The sequence below is a fragment of the Ambystoma mexicanum genome, chromosome 6p (assembly GCF_040938575.1).
Source record: "Ambystoma mexicanum isolate Mex_15411 chromosome 6p, UKY_AmexF1_1, whole genome shotgun sequence".
NCBI lineage: Eukaryota > Metazoa > Chordata > Amphibia > Caudata > Ambystomatidae > Ambystoma > Ambystoma mexicanum.
Window position 1 is genome coordinate 766,832,623 of NC_090935.1, and position 20,584 is coordinate 766,853,206.

Here is a 20,584-nt window from a genome sequence, read left to right on the forward strand (position 1 = left end):
GTAAAGTAAATGCGCTAAAGATGAATTCTGCACCAAAAATTAATTATATTCTGAGTATGCTTCCCCTGAAAATTGGTCAATCCTTTTGGAAGTTGATTGATACCACTCTCCAGTCCTTTCTTTGGGATGAGAAGCCGCCTAGAGTGAAGCTTTGGAAACTCCAGCTCCCGGTTGAGAAGGGGGGACTAGGTGTCCCAAATTTTAAGGCATATCATATGGCCTTCTCGTGCCAGTTTTTTCTTCCTTTTTTGAAGGATTCTCCTAGTGAGTGGGCGATGGCAGAGGCAAGTGTGATGGGCCCACTCGCCCCAAGAGCGATATTCACGACTGTTAGCAAACGTGGTAATAGATGCCCCTTGACGGAGTTTCTAAGAGACGTTTGGAAGAATATCTATGATATGTGTGGCTCGGTTGCTCTGAAATCGCCTGATGCATCTCTGTGGCTGAATAAAGCTATAACGGACAATGGCAAGTTGTTGTTTTGGCCGGAGTGTTTTCTTGGCGGAATTCAATGGATTAGTGATGTTTTTAAAGATGGAAAATGGATTGACTTTGCTGAGTTAAGTGCTACTTTTAATGTTGAAAATTTTTCTATCTCGGACTTCAGGAAATTGAAGAGATGTATTGGTGAAGTGCATTGTGACGGGGATGTGAATGTCTTTTCACTACTGGCGTTCAGTCGCTTGCGAGTAGGGTGTATCATCGAATTGTATCGAATTATAAGGAGAATACTGAATTACTTAATGAATGGAGCAGAAGACTGGGTTGTGAAATCACTTCTGACCTGTGGCTTGTGATGTGTGCGAATGTGAAGCTTTGTTCGATAAGTTTGACTGAACGGTCGAGACAAATCAAAATTCTCAATAGAGTTTTTTGGAGCCCGGAAAGGCTTAAAAATAGAGGTTTGTCTGATTCTGATGTTTGTTGGTGTTGTTGGAGTGAGAAAGGCAGTATGGAACATTTGCTGTGGGACTGTGTGAGGGTTCGTAGCTTTTGGCATGAGGTTTGTATTATTTGTCTAGGGGCTCTGAACCAAAATATTGACTTGGATTTTAAGACTATGGTGCTGGGTTGTGATGCTTTACTGGACGACCTTTCACTATCGGAAAATAAATTTTTGTTCAGAGGTGCTTCTATTTGCAAGAAAATGATTTTGAGGAGCTGGAAGTCGTGTGTCTCACCAATATTGGAGGATTGGATTACAGAAATGAACTGCTTAGCGAATATTGAGAAATTTATATACAGAAAAATGGGGAAATTGAGTTTATATACGAAGGTCTGGGGTGCTTTTTTGAGTAGGTACTAGTGCATTGCTAAGTTCTTTCTTTTTTCTATTCCTACATGTATATATCCTTTATGCTGTGTTATGATATTTTGTGATTTATTGGTCAGTTCTGTTCTAAGTACTAAAATTAAAATAAAGAATTTAAAAAAAAAAGAAACTAGTCAACATGATGCATCTTCCCCAACAAAATGAAAGTTGATACCATGAAATTCCGATACACTAACATAAGCTTTACTGTAAAGCATGGAGATGATGCAGGGTTTTACAGTTTCAATACTGTAATGATGTATTATTTAACAACTTACATTTTAGGAATGGAATTGCATGACTGAGATATAAAGTTGACACATACTTGTCGCTTTACAAAACAGAAAGGTGATGGCTGGAAGGTTTTGAATTAATCATAACCACGGGCACAGCTCTGGGCAATCCTCAAGACCATCGTTTTTCACCTGCCAATCCATTCGGGAGGGGGAAAAAAAACATATGCAAATCAGGCTTGGTCCTTCCCCAAAAGGGGCAGTTCAGCCCAAACTGCTAGGTCACATCCCTTCTGCATGAGACCACAAGCATCCGCAGACATGTTTCAGCCTTGTTGGGAATCATCAGTGAGGAGTAGCTTGGGTCTCTAGGCCCAGCAGACTCTGGGCCCACATCTGGGCATACCCGTCCCACTCTTGGTGACTTTAGCAAAAACAGAAAGGTGATGGCTGGAAGGTTTTGAATTAATCAGAACCACGGCAGCCCTCCAGACAATCGTTTTTCAGCCTGCCAAGCCATTACAGAAGTGGAAAACCATTTGCAAATCAGGCTTGGTCCTATCCCAAAAGGTGCAGTCCAGCCCGAACTGCTAGGTTCCATCCCTTCTGCACGAGACCACAAGCATCCCCAGACATGTTTCAGCCTTGTTGTGAAAACCTTCCACCCATCACTTTTGTGGTTACATGCTTGTCAGTGCCAGACAAGATATAAAAAGCTTTAAAAGTGTCATCCTGATTACTTCTGGTTTGCAATTGTTTGAAAAAGAAATTCTTGCCTAGCACTCCTACACATGCCTTTGGCAATTGAGTGGAGGAGAGGATTACTGCTGCATTTTCCCTCCATTAGCACTGAAGTGAACAGAGAAAGCAGGGTAAAGAGAACACTGACTGCAAGAGAGTAATGCAGGGTCAGCTTTGTTTTCATCGAAGAGGGCAACTTAAATAGCTAACTTTGCTACATAAGTGTTCATTTGATAAGCAAACCTACAAAATTGTATAGCAAATTGCTATGCAACACTGCTTATTATATGCCTTGAAGATCCATCCAGAATATGTGTCCACAATAGTGCACGCATATTGAAATCCATGGCTAATTGGCATAGGACCAATATAGTTGATCTGGCAGATTTGTCCAGGTAATTTACCTTGTTTCAATGTACCCTGAATGATATGCGGGATAGACCTTTGTTGGCACACTGGGCATTGTAAAATCGCAGTTTTCACAATTCCTAGATCTTGTGGCCACCACCCGATAGCAGCCCTTTCTCCGAGATGCCCACTTTTCTGGTGTGTCCATTTAATAAGCCCTTCCAGATCATCTTCCTCAGACCTCGTGTCCATGTCTGAAATTTTGGCGTGGTAATCCGCAACAGAATTGAACCAATGTTCCAATGAGTCGGTTGCGCAATGGGCATCTACATGTGTCACGCCGTCTAACCCGGGCTCGTTCCAACCCACTTACCTTATGCGGCGTGCCACGCCTTGGAGGGTTTACCCCCGCTTTCGCCTGGGAGGTACGGGGCGGTCTTGGGCATCGGTTACTTCCGGCTCTTCAGGACGCGTGGTCGGCCACTCTGGGTTCCGGGCACTTCCGGGTTCCCGGGGCGTGCTGTTCCACGCATGCGCGGCCGACCGCTTCCCGCGCGGTGTACGATGCCCTCGGCTCTGGCGGGTCAGCGGTCCAAGCCTCGCTTTGGGCCTCCCAGCACATGGGAAACAGCGCGGCTTGCGTTCCAAACATCCCAGGTGTGGGAGGCCCTACTTAAGGAGCCCGGCGGTTCGGTCAAATCGTGTCTCAACGCGGTTTGACCTGGATCGTTGTTTTTCGCTCCTTGTTCTTGCCATTGTCCTAATGCCCGCTCTGCCTTGCCTGTTCCCTGTTCCTTCCCCTGGCCCTGGGATCCGTCCTTCCTGCCCGGGTAGGGGGTCTCCCCGTTTCCTTGCTCTTGGCTCCCTCCTTCCTGCCTGGGGTGGTTCCCCCCTTCTCTGTTCTCCGATTACTTTTGGTTTCCTTTGTCCTCCCTGGTTTCCCTTGCCTCTTGCCTGCCTTCCCTTGCTGTCAGCTACCTCCTGTATTCCTGCCACTGGATTCGGCTCGCATCTTCATCTTGATCCAGTTGTCTTCAGTGAACTTCAAGCCAAAGACTATCAGGCTCCCCCTGCCAGTGCTTGCACTGTCCTGACGCCACGTTAATCAGGGGTGAGCGAACCCGTGGCGTTGGGAGCTGGTTGACCTCTAGTCAAGTACCCATTTGGACAGGAGTTGGGCTGGTTTGTTGCGTCATACATCACATCACCACAGAACTTCTGGCACTCTGGCATAATCTACAAGGCCGACTACTGGACGAACAGGTACGCTGCGCCCAAGTGACGCCATCTTTAACAGATTGAGACGCCAGGCTTCAGGATCTTCGTAATCGGAGATGGATGAGGACACTAGTCTTCGTGATTAGATGCAAGCCTTATGTGCTGAGATGATTGCACTCTGCCAGGAGAATTTAACCCTACGCCAGATGGTAACCCAGAGCGCAAGTGTTGTTCCTCCACCTGAGAGCGCTATGGCACACACCACTCCCATCAAGTTCGATGGAGACCCCAGACGTGTAGGGGAATTCTGCAACCATTTCCGGATACATTTCCTGTACCGTTCAGCCCACTTCAATAACGATAAAGCCAAGATTGGATATATTTTGGGCAACTTGTCTGGAAACGCTCTTGCTTGGGCGACACCACTCGTGGTTACTAACAGCCCCATTCTCGGTGATTTTGTGGCCTTTGAAAAGGAATTTCTGGAAGTATTTCAGTCTCCCAATTTGGCCTCAGCATCTCAGAACCAGTTAATGGATATAAAACAAGCCAACACTGACGTAATCTCATATATTGGTCGTTTTCGTCAACTAGCAACTGATTCCCAATGGCCTGAGATAACACAGAAGACCCTGTTTCGCCGTGGGTTAAGAGAGGAATACAAGGACGAGCTGTTACATATTCCTGAACCTGAAGACCTACATAAACTCATTGAACAGGTGCTAAAGATCGACCAGAGACTGGCTGAGAGAAGAGGCGAAAGGCGTCGTTTTGAGAAATCGTTCCTCAGACCGCCAATCTCGCCTACTGGAACACCAGTGACTTCGGACACCGCTCAAGAACCTATGCAGCTAGGCGCCGTAAGGGGTCCTTTGTCCGAAGAAGTAAAGAAGCGAAGGAGGAGCCAACGCCTATGTCTGTACTGCGGAGCCGCTGGTCATTTTCTGGGTACTTGTCCCCTACGACCAATCAAGAAAGGGGGAAACTAGGTGACCTGTCGTGCTCTGGAAAGGCCCCAACAGGTCTGATTCAACCACCAGTCCTTTCCCGTTCTGAATCTGTGTTTCCACCCATGCAGCCTGAAGTCCTAATGATCCTGAAGGTCAGTCTCAAGTGGCTGAATAAGACAGTCGAGATCCATGGGTTACTGGATTGTGGAGCCTCCGGGAACTACATCGATGAGCGCTTTGCCATCAACAACGGCATACCATTGCTTACCAAGGAAGAAGCAATCCCAGTGGAAGTCATTGATGGAACCCCATTGGCTTCTGGCCCCATACAATTGCATACTATGGGTATGCTGCTACGCATCAAGGGACATGAGGAAATGATTGCGCTAGATGTTATAAGGACACCTTCATATCAAGTGGTGTTGGGGCTACCTTGGCTTCAGCGACAACCCCACAATCAACTGGGAGACACGCACTCTTGTGTTCACTTCCTTTCCTTGCCTTCAAGACTGCTGTAGCCCCAACACGTCCTCGGAGACGTTCGTCTCGACAGCCCTAGTCCCAGGTAAAGAATCGTCTGGTTTGTGTTTCTTGTCTCTGATACCTTCTGAATATGCTGACTTGATGCCTGTATTCTCCGAACCAAGGGACATTGCACTTCCACCTCACAGGTCATTTGACTGCTCCATAGACTGGTTTCCAGAGCCGTGATGCCACATGGAAAGGTGTATGCCCTCATTCAGTCTGAAAAACAGGTCCTCCGGGATTATCTTGATGACTGCATCAAGAAAGGATACATTGTTCCTTCTAAGTCACCTGCGGGTTTCCCATTATTTTTGTAAAGAAGAAGGAAGGCTCCTTACGGCCTTGTATGGACTATCGCCAACTGAATGACATCACCCTTAAGGACAGGTACCCGTTACCATTGATCTGAATATTATGGAGTCCTTACGTTCAGCCAAGATCTTTACAAAATTAGACCTCCGCGGAGCCTATCATCTCGTCAGAATCAGGAAGGGAGATGAATGGAAGACGGCTTTCAAAACACCATTCGGGCACTATGAATACAGGGTAATGCTCTTTGGGCTGTGTAATACTCCGGCTGTCTTCCAATGATTCATGGACTACGTTTTCAGTGATTTGATTGGCATCTCTGTTTGGGTTTATTTAGACGACATCTTGATCTACTCAGACAAACTGGAGGAACACGTCTCCCACGTTCGTGTAGTTCTTCAACGATTGTTAGAGCATCATTGTTTGGCAAGGCTGAGAAATGTTCCTTTCATCGGGATGAGATGGAATTCCTGGGATATGTGATCAGTTGCAAAGGAATTCACATGGATTCCGATAAGGTCCGGGCTATTCAGAACTGGAAACAACCACAGGACGTGAAATCACTTCCGCGGTTCTTGGGATTCGCAAATATTTATCGGCGTTTCATCCAGCAGTTTTCACGTCTCACAGCTCCATTGACACGTCTGACCAGTGTGAAGATACCCTACCTCTGGGATACTGAGGCATCAGCGGCATTCGATGCTTTGAAGTCCGCATTCAGTACTGCACCTGTTCTTCGTCAACCCAATGACGAGATGCCTTACATCATCGAAGCCGATGCTTCCAGCTTCGCTGTTGGCGCAGTCCTGTTGCAGAAACATCCTACTACTGGCGACGAACATCCTGTGGCCTATTATTCACGCAAACTCTCTCCTAGTGAACAAAACTACTCAGTCATCGAAAGAGAGCTATTGGCGATCAAGACAGCGTTTGAAGAATAGAGACATCATTTGCTTGGTGGTCGCTTTTGTGTAGAAGTCCGCAACGACTACCGCAACCTGCAGTACTTGCGATCTTTGCAGTGTCATACCGCCCGTCAAGCTCGGTGGGCCTTTTTCTTCTCTCACTACGATTTCAACATCACATACATTCCTAGTGCCCGGAACTTAAAGGCCGATGCTTTATCCCGCTCTTTGGAAAGAGAGGTGGAGGATGTCGATCAAGACATTCCATTGATTTCCCCCAAGCACTTTCTTCTCACAATATCTCCTCATTTGCAGAAGATCCTCCAAGAGACTCAGATAGACCCAGATCGCGCAAACCTATTTGAAACGTCCACAAATCACGGAACGTGAGGGTTTCCTGTTCTTCCTAAACCGGTTGCACATACCTTCGAGATCTCTTCGCTTGGACATACTCCATGGGTTTCATGATTCGCAAGTAGGAGGTCATCGTAGCATCAAGGCGACCCAGGAGTTGATTGCCAGGCAGTTCTGGTGGCCGGGTTGGGCTAAGGAGATCAAACACTATGTGGAGAGTTGTCCAGTTTGCGCCCAGACCAAGACGCCCAGGAGAAGACCCTTGGGATTGCTTAAACCCACTGAACTACCGCCCTATCCCTGGTATACCATAGCCACAGACTTTATTGTCGAGCTTCCACCTTCAGAGGGACACACATGCATCATGGTAGCGGTAGATAGTTTCAAAGTCTGCGCATTTCATTCCTTTTTTCAAGATTCCTACTTCCTCTCAAATGGCTTTGGCATTTCTACATCACATCTATCGCTTACATGGGCTACCGGAGACGATCATCTCAGATCGTGTATCTCAGTTCCTCTCTTCCTTTTGGCATCAGCTGTGCAGTCACCTTGGAATACGCAGAGCTCTGAGTTCGGGTTATCACCCACAGACTAACGGGCAGACTGAAATAACTAATCAGACCTTGGAGCAGTACTTTTTTTTTTAAACTCTTTGTTTTTTGTAATGTTATTAAAAATCAATAAACAAAACATATATATTTAACCTACAACATAACTGGCCGTATGGCACTTTAGATGTCCTTTCACGTTTTCGCCTCAGAGTGGGTGGGGGATCAAGTCTTTTGGACCACCTCATTTCTCATGGCCGTTTTAGTGTTTACTTTTCACGCCTTCCTGTTCTGGGGGCTTATCGAATAACTGTACTTCACTGTTCCTCCCCCCTCCCGGATTTTCTTCTTCACCGTCTTCTCTTTGTTCAAATAAATTCTGCATCAGAGAGTTCCATGCCATCATTCTCTGTTCCATTTCCCCCACTCCTTTCTGTACCGCCTTTATCCACACTGCTGTCTCTGTCATTGCCCATTTCTTAAAGTCCGCCCACCATAGATCTATTTTTGGGCCCTCCCTTGAGTTCCACGCCATTGCTATCCGCCGTTTAGCTAATATGCATAGTAGGTCTGTCATTTTAGCCAGGTGCGCCCTGTGACTGCCTCCTCTTGGGAAGAGACCCAGCAAGTACAGTTCAGGATTCTCTTCTTGTATTCGGAGTCCACTACTGGACGCTCTCTGCCTAATTTCGGCCCAAAAGACCTGTGTCACTGGGCAGGTCCAGAACATGTATATCATGTCTGCTTGCTCTTCCGGGCAACGGGGGCATGTGCGGGGGCCTCCCGGCATCATTGTGTTCATTCTCTTAGGCGTGAGGTATGCCCTATGCGTGACGTATAGTTGTGCTTGTCTGAACAGTGCGTTCCTCGATACCTTCTTTGGGTATTTCAGCACCCTGGACCATTCCTCATCACCAAGGGGTCTCCCGAGTTCCTCTTCCCAGTTCTCTCTAGTGCGTAGCACTTGAAATTGTTAGCTTTTAGCATTTACCTTGGAGCAGTACTTCTGTTGCTATGCTAACGCCACCCAATCCAACTGGATGAAGTATCTGGATTTGGCGGAAGTTTCCTACAACAATGCAACCCACGCTACCACTGGTGCCAGACCGTATTTTTGCTCTACCGGACAACATCCCAAGCTGTTTCCTTTTTGTCCTGTGCCATCCAGTACCGTTCCATCGGCTGACCAGTTGATCCACGTTATCCAGAAGCAACTTGACTTGGCTCGGAGTGCCCTGGCAGAAGCGCAACAGCGCATGAGGGAGCAGGCTAACCGGGGTCAGACCATTGAACCTAGTTTTCAGGTGGGAGATTTGGTTTGTCGTCCAAGAACTTACCCGTACGCAATCTGCCCACTAAACTGGCACCCCGGTTTTTTGGGCCTTTCAAGATCTCCAAGTGCATATCTGCAGTGGCTTTTCGATTGGTATTGCCCCAATCTTGGCGAGTACACCCTGTCTTTCACGTTTCCCTGTTAAAGCCCTTTGCGAAAGACAATTTTGGGCGTTCCAGTCCACGTCCAGCCTCGATCCAAGTTCAGGGGGTTCCGGAATTTGAGGTGCAGGAGATATGCGATTCCCGGATTCGTCGAGGTGTGCTCGAGTTTCTGGTTGATTGGAAGGGTTAGCCTGCTTGTGACCGTACTTGGGAGCCGCACGGCTTCGTGCATGCACCTCGCCTTGTCCGTGACTTTTCTCTCCGTTTTCCCTGGAAGCCTGGGGCCCCGGGTCTTTCTGGGAGGGGGCATGGTGTCACGCCGTCTAACCCGGGCTCGTTCCAGCCCACTTATCTGATGCGGCGTGCCACGCCTTGGAGGGTTTACCCCCGCTTTCGCCTGGGAGGTACGGGGCGGTCTTGGGCAACGGTTACTCCAGGCTCTTCGGGACGCGTGGTCTCGCGCATGTGCGGTCGGCCGCTCCGGGTCCCGGGCGCCGGTTCCCGGGCGCCGGTTCCCGGGGCGTGCCGTTCCGCGCATGCGCGGCGGACCGCTTCCCGCGCGGTGTACGATGCCCTCGGCTCTGGCGGGTCATCGGTCTAAGCCTCGCTTTGGGCCTCCCAGCACCTGGGAAACAGCACGGCTTGTGTTCCAAGCCTCACAGGTGTGAGAGGCCCTACTTAAGGAGCCTGGCGGTTCGGTCAAATCGCGTCTCAACGCGGTTTGCTTGTTCTTGCCATTGTCCCGATTCCCGCTCTGCCTTGCCTGTTCCCTGTTCCTTCCCCTGGTCCTGGGATCTGTCCTTCCTGTTTCCTTGCTCTTGGCTCCCTCCTTCCTGCCAGGGGTGGTTCCCCCTTCTCTGTTCTCTGATTACTTTTGGTTTCCTTGGTCCTCCCTGGTTTCCCTTGCCTCTTGCCTGCCTTCCCTTGCTGTCAGCTACTTCCTGGATTCCTAACACTGGATTTGGCTCGCATCTTCATCTTGATCCAGTTGTCTTCAGAGAACGTCAAGCCAAAGACTATCAGGTTCCCCCTGCCAGTGCTTGCACTGTCTTGATGCCACGTTAATCAGGGGTGAGCGAACCCATGGCATTGGGAGCTGGTTCACCTCCAGTCCAGTACCCATTTGGACAGGAGTTGGGCTGGGTCCTTGCGTCATACATCACATCACCACAGAACTTCTGGCACTCTGGCATCATCTACAAGGCCGACTACTGGATGAACAGGTACACTCCGCCCAAGTGACGCCATCTTTAACAACATGATACACAGTCACCTTACTATGCATCAACATTCCAGCAATATCTTGCCACAACCCTTTCCTCCACACTTCCTTTGCATGAATCTTCCATCCATTCTTTTGCCATGTTGGCAACCAAACAGCTAGCCCATTTGCTACTGACCAGGATTCGGTGCATACATAAAAACCAGGTGTCTCTTGCTTCAATGCCCGATACACTGCATACAATTCACGCGAAATGACTACTCTTCCCTTTCCCTGATGTGGTCAATATTTTCTTCAGTTTGGGATTATATGCCACCGCTTTCCAGTGTCTCTCGGTCCCCACATATTTGGCAGAACCATCAGTGAACCATGGATGTTTAGTCTGTTCACTCTTCAACTCTCTATACGGGACTCCCATTTTACAGGGCACTCCATCACCTCAGCCTCCTCCGAACATTCCAGATCCAACCAACGGAATGCCAGCCACTTGCTCATGCAATTTCACAATTCCCCCTTTTCCCGTTTTGGCACGATACCACTTCCATTTAATGATACTTGCCTCTTGGGCTACTCTGTGTGTTTAAGGAGAGCTCAGTACCCACTGCATGATGGGGATTTCCAGTCGGATTAATACAGCATGACACACCGTCATTCGCTCTGTATATACAAGAGCCCAATAACATGGTAATAACCGCTTTTTAAAAAGGAGTATATCGGTCGCCAGCATTGGGTAATTTACGACTCCAGAATCCCAAAGGGACACGCTTCCGGTCCCGTTTCTGCCACAAACTCCAATTTGCATATGTTTCTTGTACTGACACATTTAACTCCACCTCCCCTGCGCTCAATAGCCATAAATACAGTAGTCTCTGTATAGTATCTTTTGCTAATTGAAATGCTTTCTCTTGCGCCTTTCCCCATTCAAAGTTCCTTGTCACCTTGTAAAGGGGTGGAATTATCTGACCCAAATAGGGTATATGCGGTCTCCAGAACCCAAACAGACCAATGAACTGTTGAGCTTGTTTCTTATTCATAGGTGTGGAGAACTCAAGGATCTTTTGATTAGCCTTTGGCACCATCTCACGATGCCAATTATGCCACTGAAAACCCAGAAACATGACAGTCTCTGCGGCACCTTGGGTATTTGTCTCATTAATTTCCCACCCTTCTTTTTTTCAGTCCCTTAGTAATGAGGTCTAGGTGCGCCCGCACACTCTGCTCATCTTTTCCCTGTATCAAAATATCATCGACATATACGAAATGTGCACATAAGGTTTGCACAAAATCTTGTCTAAGTGTTCTGCCACCTGCCGGTAACAGATGGTCGTACTATGCATGTACTCCATGGGCAAATCTTGAAACATATACTGCCTTCCATTCCAAGAGAATGCAAACTGCTCCTGGCATTCTTCTGGAATCGGTACTGTGAAAAATGCATTTGCCAGATCAATTGGTTCCTTTGAACTTTTGCACATTCTCAAAGTAACTGCATCTGAAACTGCGGGTATTAACGGAGGAGTGTACTTGTTCAACTCATGACAATCCAGTCAATCCTATAGCTTCCGTACGGCTTCTTAACCGGCCAGACCAGATTGATCCTAGCCGTAGTCCTAAGTTGTAGCATACCTGCTTCAACATATCCTTTAATAGTGTCTGAAAACTCCTTCTGCCCCCCAGGAATACAAAATTGTTTCACAGATACTTGTTTTGTGGCCAAGGGGAACATGTACAGGGGGCATATTCAATTTTCCTACAAGGACGGGAGTACATGTCAATGCACTCACCCCAAATTGATAGGTTGTATCGTCCAACCAGAGTGTCAACTCCTCCAGAATATCGAAGCCAATAATGTATTCTGGTATGGGAACAATCAGCACTTGATATTTGTTCCTTTTCAAATTACCAATTTTCTTGTAAACCCTGGTTTGGACTGCGGGAGTCTCTTTACCTCCCAACCCCGTAATGGTGAAATGCTTACCATTAAACCATGAAGGATTCTGTGAATCAATGAGGCCTCTGCCCTGGTATCAATTAAGGCGTGGACCTCTTGTGCATTTCCTGATTGACAAAATAATTTCACATTCACATGAGGCCGTCTGTCTAAGTCGGGCAGCCGCTACCAGGGTTTGACCACAATCCTATTCGTATTTTAAATGTGCGTATTTGGACTGTCTCCAACATTGAGCTGACAACCTTCCGTAACTCAGCATAAGTCGGCTGATATGGTAGAGGCGTCCCCATGGATTCCTAATCCGCCTCCTCCTCAGGCACTGCAGAAGGAACACCCCCACCCATTTCATGTATTCACATCTTGCCTTTTCACTTGCTTGCACCACTCTTTTCCGAGAGCCGATACGATTCCATCAACGGCTTCCCGCGGCACCCCATATTTTAGGAGCACCAAAAGAATATTTTCTAGAAAGACAGGAATCTCTGCTGTCAAACCTTTTTCCAGGTGTGTTTTTTTTTTACCCTCTCACACACACACACACACACACACACCTCACCCTCCCTGGGCACCCAACTGCCTGATAGCATCCACCACCACCGCATACTTTATTTTACTAGTAATCCCCACCAGCAAAGTCATAAAACATTTTTGTATGTCAGAGGTGCTGTTCGAATAATGCCATTTTGGGCTGAGACCGACAAAGCTAATACCCCCATATGTTCGGGCGTTTCAACATGGATGGCTTCTTTCATGGCATGTTCTCTAATCTTCTGAATCGCCTCCCTCAATGTATACCATTTCTTCTCCTCACTAGGCCAATCCGAGTTGATCACATACTTGGGATTACACCCTTGTGCAGCTAACTGTATTAGCAATACTTGCGGTTCTCTCCCATCCTGATCATGAAGGGGTCCCGCACGTAAAACCTCCTGAATATGCGTTTCTTGTGACAATGACAGAAACCTAGCAGCGTCTGTTGCATCCACAAGAAGACCCGCCGCACCTCCATCAAATAATTGGACCATCCATGTCAGCAGACGCTCATCAGCCCTCTGTTTCAATTGGTTGATTATCTCCCCGACCTCCTGCTGAGAGTAATCCTCTAACGTGGTCAAATCCACCAACCCATCTGCCGGATTATTTGGATTTAGCCCAGCCCGCCTTCACAGGACTGGTTTAACAGTCACTTCTTTCCGTCCAGGATCTAGCTTGGATGGCACTTCCCTTTCCGACCCACTCTCGGAGCTGGTACTATCGAAAACATCTCTGTCCCATTGGTTGGGGTCCCAATCAATCCCTGCGGAGGCAATTACTATTGTCAGCTTTTGAGTGTTCACCCTCCCTCTTCTCTTTCGATATTTAGATCAAGCAACTCTCACAGCAGCTTGCTCGGCTACTGCTTGATATTTATTGGCCTCATTATACAACTTAATTTGAAGCTGCTGCATTAACACAATCTGCTTCTCAGCAACCAGCTCCTTTTCCAATCTTAAAACAAGCGCCTGCAACTCTACATTCTGCTGGTGTATCCTTTTACGCATGCAAGAAAATCCACCCTCCTCTACCCAAGGCAGAACACTCCTTCCCCTTTTCCACAGGCATCTGCTGCAGGCACCCCGCCACTTTGACCGGACTCGCTTCTCCAAAACTCGTATCCCAGGTCTCGCACAAACAGGCACCACACGCCTAAGTCAGTGTCAATTTATCATATGGACTCCTTGTCCACCCTGGGATCGTCACCTCAGGACAGTCTCCGCCTGCGGAGCTTCCTTTTTTCCTAAATAGGGAACTCATAATGTCAATGAATGTTTCACGTCCCTATCAACAATACCTCAAAACACACTCACTTTCCTTCTGACCACAAAAGAGAATTGCCCATCTGAGTCCAAGCTCGTTGGGTTCTTTGGCATCAACCACAGCGCCAAAATGTTTTGCTTTTTCTGTCGTGTGTAGTTACCCTAGAAACCACTTACCAGACCACACACACCAACAGTTCTTTGACTCAGGGAGGCAATAACCCATACTTAGATCAATAGTTAGGATACAATTATCTCTTTACAGGCCCTTTATTCACATAGAATATAAGCATACATGCCACTCACAATGGATAGGGTTGGTTATACATAGACATACACATAAGGATAGACAAGTTACATCACTGTTAGTGCAGTTGGAGGAGAAATCTTCATCTCGGCCACCACGATTCCACCTAGTCCTAAGGCATAATTATTATAGGGAACTTTTTAGGGCAAATCACTCTTTGACCTCCGCGACTTCAATTATGTACACCAAATCTGGTGGTGTCGCAATGGTGTGTGCAGCAGAAACGGAGACAAAGAGTTCCCTCACTCCGATTGTGAAAGAGATATCGAGGGCTGCACACATCTCTTTACTGCGCCACAATTGTATTTCAAAAACTTGGACTCTTGGTCATAGTGAGAGTAGGCCATTTTAGAAACCCGACGCGTGATGCAGTAAAACAGAACTTGTCAGAAAACGTTTAGAGTCTGATGGGACTCAGCCACCAAATACGTTATTTGTAGCGGACAGAACAGTTGATGGTGAATAGATATTGCCCTGATCTGAGGAAGGCACTAGGAGTGTGCCGAAACACGTGTTATCAAAAAAGGGCTATTAATAAACCTACTCTCACTATGACCAAGAGTCCAAGTTTTTGAAATACAATTGTGGCGCAGTAAAGAGATGTGTGCAGCCCTCGATAGTCCTAAGGCAGTTAGGCAGAGAGATCACACGTGCTAACTGGGTCTGGAGCGGAACGTCCTGCCTCTCAGCAATACTTCATCACCCGGGGTTTCCAACTCTATCTTACTCCCGGATACCTCTTTTCTTATGGGGAACAAATCCCCGCCCATTTTAGGTTGCCAACCGTCCCCGGCCAAAGGACAGACAGTAATAGTGGAAAAGCCCAGTTCATCTCCTGCACGCTCGTTCCCAGCAGCCCTTATCACTGCACCTGCAAAACTCCCTTCATGGCGTGTCCTTGATTGAATAATACGCCAACTATTCCCTATAATGAGAACATCTGCTTCCAAATATACTCATTACAACCGTGGCAGAATTCATGTCTGCTAATTGAGCTCATAGAAACGTAGGCTTCCATTGCAGTTATGGAAGTGAATGTCCAAAGTGGCCGCGCCAGCGCCATGTTTTTTAGCTCATTTTTGCACACGCATTACAGGTGTCCAGGGAGGGGCTAGATGGTACCTCTACTTCGGTTGGGACAAAGATTAAACATGAAACAGGATGACCACTTGTGTTAGTGTGAGTTAACCCCAGGGAGGCAGGGGATGCAAATTACCATAAGTACGTTCAGGCCAGGATATTTTACACCCCCCACAATCAAAATGTATGGGGGTGTTCCTGGAGGGGCTAGATGGTGCCTCTACATTGGTTACTACCAGAGTAAACACAAAACAGGATGACCACTTGTGTCAGTGTAAATTAACCACAGGAAGGGAAAAGGATGCAAATTACCATATGTGCATTCAGACCGCAATATCTTGCACCTCCACAATCAAAACGTTATGGAGGTATCCAGGGAGGGTCTAGATGGTGCCTCTACATTGGTTACTACCAGAGTAAACACAAAACAGAATGACCACCTGTGTTAGTGTGAATTAACCCCCAAGGAGGCAGGGGATGCGAATTACCATAGGTTTGTTCAGGCCATGATATCTTGCAACCCCACTATCAAAATTGTTTGTACTGCTTTTTAAGGGTATGAATGCTGCACCTCTGGTACATGTGCATAGTATTTAACGCTGTGACGTGCGGTATGGGCCATGATTTGCCATGGCACCATTGTTTCGATGTAGGTGGTGCATATAGGTCCGATAAAATGTCCTCTCTAAATATAATGCAATATTCTTTGCAGGCCCCGGTGAAGATGTGTGGGGGGACCATTTCATCATGATGGTTGGGGGCTCCCCTTGCTTAGAGCAGAAGGCAGTCTGTGGCTCCTGTGGGGAGGAGGACATACATTAAAGATCCCTCTCCTTCTTGAACTCCACTCCTTCGGCCTCCGAAGAGGCCCTGTGTCCTCTTGTACACGCCTGTGATTGTGCTTGTCATGCACAGTATCCCCTGTCAATTGGGGCGGTTCAGTTTTGCCCGCCTTATCACCGGCTCCCCGTTGTGGGCAAATTTCATTCTTCCTCTCGGCCTCCGTTCTTCACACCCTGCTGGAGGGGTACTGTGCCCTCTGTCCGGTCTGTATCGCAGTGCCCAGTCACCTTCCTTGCATCTTTATTGTGTCCTGGTCTCTCAGTTGCCCTGATTAATGGCCTGTCTCTAGCTCAGTGCAGGGTCTGCCTCTGCTCATTTCCTAGCGTATCTGCGCCTTGCTCATATCATCTACGTAACCTCGGGCCCGTTGTTCACTCCCGACTCCTCCGGGGTGTGGTTGTCACCGGGCTCCCTGTATCCAATTTCACAGCCAGTCCGAGGGTGGAAATGATGGGAGTGGGCATCCCCGTTGCCCGCCTGCCCCTCGAAGCTGGGTATCGGTCCGGGCTTCTCGATACTCGGGTGCCCTCCCAGGCGGCACCCACACTGTATACTTTGCAGCGTTCCATCTCCTCCCTGCGGTGCGGGTTACCGGGCTTCCTCAGCTCCGTCTGGCTGAGTCCCCGGCCGCTCCTCACCTTAACACTGGGGCTCTTCCTGTTCGTCCCCGCCACGGTCTGAAAACCGCTGCATCCCTCTGTTAACCGTTTGGTGTGTCTGTCGTCGGATGCCTCTATGTTTCTGTGGAGTACTGGTCCCTTCTCGAACTCAGGGTGGAGGGAAGGGCTCCTCCATGGACTGGTCATCCACTCCCCTCGTCGTTACGCCGCCTCCCAGCAACCTCGGTCCGTGGACCGTGCCTCCGTTTATCTTGTTATTCCCGGTGAGTGTTGCTTCTGTGCGCAGCAGCTTTTCCACTGCCTCTGTCTCCTTTGGTGGGCGGTCGCTCTGTTCTCTCTGTGCGTCCCTCCCCAGCACCTCACTGCAGTGCTGTGGGGCTTGCCTGATGCAGTCTTCCTGCCTAATGCCGGATCTGCTGAATTGCACGTCGCGGTGACCTCCACCAGCTGCTTCTCTGGCTACACTGTGTTCTTCTCCCACCGCGGGTGTGAGGTGGGATGGGCAGTGTCCCGAGGCAATCTGTTGCACTCCCACCTCTCTCTGGTTTGGTCTTCTTGCGTCCCTATCGGGTTGGGCACTCGGGTAAGGCTCTCACGTTTCACGCCAGGCTCACCAGAATCTCTCCTCAGTGACGGTGGCCATCTTGCGGGCTGGCGTTCCACTGTCCTCCCTTGCTGCGATTATTCTCGTTAAGGTACAAGCAGGATGCCTCCTACCCTGAAAAGCACTCAATTGATGCCCAAGCTGCTCCAATTCACCTTTCTGTGCGATTCCGCTCTCTGGATGAATTTTTAGAGGATTATTAGTGGATGATTGCGTGGCTTGGAGCAGGGCTTCACCTCCTCATCCGTCACTCGCCAGCCACGCCACCCATAATGGAGATAAAGATAAAGGCTAATAGACGCCAATTATCACGAGCCAGCAGCGTGCTGAAACACTGAACGACTTCTGAATAGTTTTGAGTGATCCTTCTTCGTAAGAAAGTGGGTGACGTGGAGGAAACAGTGTTGAAAGTAGGTAATAATAGTTCCGTTTTCCTCAATGGAAGTGACGGCAGGATGGGCTCCAGCAGGAACGTGTAAGGTGAGCATTGCAAAGCGCTCAATGTAAGACCCAGAACGTCAGCACTATATAAAGGAATATATTGCTATGTTATTGCACTGCTGAGTGGCAATATGGGGGCTGTTGCTGGGGGCTCCCTGAGACTCAAGGCCCCTTTCCTTTGAAACCATTGAAAGGCCCTGCCGCAGTCCCGGATTCTCTGCTAATGTGCTGTCCTTAATGATTACTAGCAAAGTATACAGCAAACATGGCTGGAAAGTACCTAGCAGCTACGCACCAGGTCTATACAGCCGTAGAATCCTGTTAACATAAGACTGGTTTATAAATACACATGTACAAACTGAGCTAAATACAACTCTTCCATTGACCTGGATGTTTTTTTTTTTTTTTTTATTTGCTTATATAGCGATGTGGACATTTGGCAGTAAATTCTGTTGTTCCAGGGCTTGCTTTGTGCCCCCTTCTTTCCGCCAAGACTAGCTTGCAGAGTTTAAGTAAAGGGTATTACATTCAGACGTAATGTTCTAGTCCCTGCGCACTGGTTTTGGAAGGGCTATTCCTGGCACCTTTGCTCCCAATGTCTGGTCCAACTCTTCGAGGCAATTCTTGATTTAAACTGTTTTATAGTAAGCAGACTCAAATCTGTGTGCTATATGCAGTTTAATGTTCACGTCAACAGGCTTGCAGTTCAGAGGTAGTGCAGCCATCTCCATGCAACACCACCCCCACCCCCCTTAGCCCTGGACAAGAACCGCAACATTGAGTGGCCCTGAAACTTACAACGTCATGTATAGAAAAAGCAGTCACCCTCACTCTAACATGGGAAGCAGTATATTCATACCTGCCTAACCTGCAGGTTTTCCCCGGAGACTCCGGATTTTTAGCCATTTCTCCAGGTCTGCGGCGAAGACCCTGGAGTCTCTGGGTTTTCGGGTCCCGTCCAATCCTCCACCCGATTAGCCAATCGGGTGGAGGATTGGACGGGACCTGGAAACTGCGCGAATGCAGTATTACTGCATTTATTTTGCTTAAACTTGTATTCTTTTTGGCCAGTTTGTTGGCCAAAAAGAATGAAAGCTGAAGCAACAACAAAAAAACGCGGAATACTGCTTTCAATCCGGTGTCATCCATGCTGCTGTCCGCCTTGCTGCTGACCGGCGGGGGCTTGCTTAGCTCGGGCGATGCATCTCCGGCCAGGGTGCTGCTGCGAGACGCTACTCTGGAGATCACCTTCTTTTTCGCAATGTTCTTTTTGTAAAATCTGCATTTCTGAAACAACCTCATCTTTATCCTGCCTAATGTGATCCACTAAGGCTTTTAAGTGTTTTGTGTGTGTATAGCTTTTATGGAAGGCGACGAATGCCATTGGTCCTATGCAATTTGGGTGGTTATGCATGCCCTTGGACATTCACATTTATTCAATTCCACTGTAAAGTGGAAACTGCAAACGTGTTTCTAATGATGGCTACAGCTTTCTAATGATGGCTACAGCAGCCTTTTTGACAGGTGGGCGGGGCGTCTGGGCGGAGTGTCTGGGCGGAGTCTTGTGATTGTGGGCGGGGCATACATCTCAGGGTTTTGATTTTCAAACGTAGGCAGGTATGGGTATATTATGACAGGGTAAAGGCCCAGAAGCCACGCCCACCTGGTAGCTCTGAGGGCGGGCTACTGGCGAGCGTGGCTCCGAAGATTGCCCAACACTACCTCCCTCCCGTTGCCATGGGGATGCAGGATATCATACAACACTGGCAGAGTTAGGCACATCTACCTGCAATGTTCAAACCAGAACCCATCACCTCATAAAGGCAGTAAAGTTACAGAAATGCCAAGGGAACTTCATGCCCTCACAGAAACGTCTGCCCTGAAATTCGGTGCGGCCATAAATCACTTCGGTTTGGGGGTGGGGGGAGCTTGATGGGAATAATAATACTTACCAGCCAAGAAGACACACAAAGATCTGCTGTTGTTACAACCAAACTAAAAATATCAAAAACAAACCCACCGGCACCTAAATATACATAGCGCTTCGAAACACTTCTGAGATGTATAAGAGCCACAATAAAAAATAAATCAATAAAAAAATAAATACCTGCCTGTACAGTGCTCCTTCCTCCGTGATTCTCTTCCGAAGCACGTAGAGGTCTTACGTGAAACGTCACGACGACTTAACAGAAATACGTGAAGGAAATAAAGGCATTTCTGAAAGTGTCGGCAAACTTTAAAACAATCCCACAATGCTATCGAATCTCATAAGGACTTTATATGTGTAATAGCTAATGAAAGCAATAAAAGTGCTCCATTTACGAATCGTTCTTGTCTTGAGTGCTGGCAGTATCAGGTCAGTGCCTGCGTTTCAGCTCTTGTAGTGAATTTTATATGCGTTTCTTTTAGCATCCATTCCCTTGGACGTTTTGTTGTTATATTGGTAAGAGGAGCGCCTTTGCAACCTCTGGAAATGCACATTGAAGCTGTAATTCCTTGGATTGCACCCACCACATTTTGAAATTAAACTTTTTAAGTACTTGACTTTCTAAACACCTGGATTTTAAATTGCACGGGACAGCCTGTTGTTGATATTGTCGACACGGTAGCTGCACCGAAGCTCATTTACTGCACAGTCCAGGCTCTACTCGCAGACGCAATAACTGCTGTACAGCTACTACACAGACCCTGCTCTGGTGTAAGTGACTACATGTATAATAATACCTGCGCAGGCTAATGACGGCGTTTACTGTCTCCAGTTTCTGTGCCTACTCTGAAAGTAATGATTCACCCGGGTTAATGGCTGCAGATTCGGTACTTTCTCTGGGTCTAATGACCCT

At 47.9% G+C, this 20,584-nt stretch overlaps 2 protein-coding genes across 7 annotated transcripts in view; one reads left to right on the plus strand and one right to left on the minus strand.

The window, feature by feature from the left end:
• Positions 1-19,910, minus strand: part of KIAA0825 (KIAA0825 ortholog) — a 2,662,507-nt gene extending 2,642,597 nt beyond the window's left edge. For 5 of the 6 annotated variants that reach the window (XM_069627637.1, XM_069627638.1, XM_069627635.1 and 2 more), the window contains exon 1: positions 19,852-19,903. The gene's annotated coding sequence lies outside the window, so the exon portion shown is untranslated. Of the gene's footprint in view, positions 1-19,851 lie in introns of all 6 variants that reach the window. The other variant, XM_069627636.1, reaches the window with a different exon arrangement.
• Positions 19,911-20,049: 139 nt separating this feature from the next.
• The window catches only part of SLF1 (SMC5-SMC6 complex localization factor 1), a 1,342,282-nt gene continuing 1,341,747 nt past the window's right edge, over positions 20,050-20,584 (plus strand). Inside the window, exon 1 of the mRNA XM_069627641.1 lies at positions 20,050-20,100. The gene's annotated coding sequence lies outside the window, so the exon portion shown is untranslated. The remainder of the gene's footprint in view (positions 20,101-20,584) is intronic.